This window comes from Meleagris gallopavo, chromosome 14, assembly GCF_000146605.3.
Source record: "Meleagris gallopavo isolate NT-WF06-2002-E0010 breed Aviagen turkey brand Nicholas breeding stock chromosome 14, Turkey_5.1, whole genome shotgun sequence".
NCBI lineage: Eukaryota > Metazoa > Chordata > Aves > Galliformes > Phasianidae > Meleagris > Meleagris gallopavo.
The window spans coordinates 3898525-3899418 of NC_015024.2; the positions used below are offsets into that span (position 1 = coordinate 3898525).

An 894-nucleotide genomic window follows, 5' to 3' on the forward strand; every position below is an offset into this window, starting at 1 on the left:
AAGAAAAAAGAAAAAAAGAAAAAAAAAGGAAAAAGGTCACCTCCATTCTAAGGGAATCGCCATAGGTATGATCCAACCATTGTGCGAGCTCAGATGTTGACAGTATTTTGTGTTCTCTGGCAATCCACAGACTGTTAATGTTTTTATCCTTTTGGAACAATAGTTGCATATCTTGGCATTTGTAAACTGATGTGCAAAACCTTTTTAATCTACCTTTTAGCACGACTATTTGAAGTTTTGTGCTACTGATTTTTAGTAGTTTATCAGTACTTCTTACCACTGAATCCCAAGACTGTTATTTCTGACTTTGCAGGAGTAAAATTAAGTTTGGAGTTGTTTTGTACAAAAGAATGACGTATTTTGTAACCAAGTGATTTGCAGTGAAAAAGTCTGCCCTTAAAATTTGTTCTCGTCAAGGCCATTTGAGCAGGGAGAGACTTCTTTGAATTAACTGAGAGTCGCAGTAGGCATAGCCTTTATAAACGTTCCTACTACAAATTAAGTTATTATATGGCTATTTGTAGCAAGGCAGCATAGCGTGGCTGTAAACACTACCTGTTCTTAACCTTTCAGGATAATTTTCACAAGAGATTGTGGATTTTTTTTTAAAAGCATATACTCTATCTTATAAAAAATCGTCATCTCTGCGAAGCAGCACTACATGAATCGCAGATGTAGAGGCAAAAATGTGACTTCTAACTTTTTTTTTAGGAAGATGAGAAGTAACATCCAATTCTTAAGAGCTCTTAAATACTCCCAGACAAAAAAAAAAAAAAGAAAAAAAAGAAAAAACAAGGGTAATTTAGACAATTCAAAGCTCAGAGTACTTGAACTTTGTTATGCTGTTATTATTACGCTTATTATTGCATTGCCAACCAAAATAGAAACCAAAAC

General features: G+C 34.0%; 1 long non-coding RNA gene across 1 annotated transcript in view; it reads right to left on the reverse strand.

The window, feature by feature from the left end:
- Positions 1-894, reverse strand: part of LOC109369903 — a 96689-nt gene that overhangs the window by 18460 nt on the left and 77335 nt on the right. The gene's annotated exons all lie outside the window — the stretch shown is intronic.